This window comes from Arachis duranensis, chromosome 8, assembly GCF_000817695.3.
Source record: "Arachis duranensis cultivar V14167 chromosome 8, aradu.V14167.gnm2.J7QH, whole genome shotgun sequence".
In the NCBI taxonomy this organism is placed as follows: Eukaryota; Viridiplantae; Streptophyta; class Magnoliopsida; order Fabales; family Fabaceae; genus Arachis; species Arachis duranensis.
In genome coordinates this window covers 38766235-38767355 of record NC_029779.3, presented here as the reverse complement: position 1 = coordinate 38767355, position 1121 = coordinate 38766235, and positions in this window count along the sequence as shown.

The following is a 1121-nucleotide window of genomic DNA, read 5'->3' as shown; positions in this document are numbered from 1 at the left end:
TTCATGATTTTTTAAAACCAACTCATTGTTGCGTTCAACAACAAGAAGACAAGAAATTAGCTCAAAATATTTTTTAATTTTTTTCTCGATACTGCTGCTGTAGCCTGTAGGAGCACATTCGAGATATGGAAGGTCGATAAATTTTTCTCTAACATGTCGTTATCAATTATCTTTTCTCCACATAATTTCATTCTTGAGGTAATTTGGAACGTTGCTGAATTGTATTCATTTATGGATTTAAAATCATGTAGACGTAAGTGCGTCCACTCATATCAGGCTTGAGAAAGTATCACTGTCTTTTGATGATTATACCTTTTTTCAAGATTTTTTCACAGATCTGCGAGATCTTTTAGTGTGAGATATTCATTTTTCAATCCTTCGTCAAAATGACGACGAAAGAAGATCATTGTTTTGACTTTATTCCTTTGGGATGCATTATTTTCAGTCTTAATGGTATTTCCAAGATCCATTAAATCAAGATGAATTTCATCATCTAGTATCCATGATAAGTAGTTGTTTTCAGATATATCAAGAGCATTAAATTCAAAATGAAAGAGTTTCGACATAATAAAAATTTATTACCTGAGTCTTCTTAATTTGATCGTGCTCATAACGTATTGTGAAATAAATAAATAATAAAAAAAATAAATATAAAATAAAAAATATAAATAAAAAATTCTATTATTAATATTTACTATAATTAATATCAAAGAGAATGAAAATGATTATTGATGGTGTGTCATATCTTTTACACTACAGGACAAGGGTGAATGGCAGCGATTTATTTGCCGAATTGCGGCAGTTTATACTCGTGCAAATTTTTATTTTAAATTTTAGAAAAACAGTACCGTCTATATTAAAATTTTACACCATTCAAATAAACTTAATTAGAGGAATGGTTTGGTCATCATCTACATTATAACAAAATTGAGCCTTTTCAAACTTTATAAAAATAAAAAATTTAGCCATCTATATTAAAAAAAAAATCACGTATCATTAAAATTAAATGGGCATCCATATTAACACTAGATATTTTTCAATATTTAATGCATATGTAATAACATGACTATGAAGGATCAGGAGATGAATAACGATTCATCAATAACCGTTTAAACAGCAAC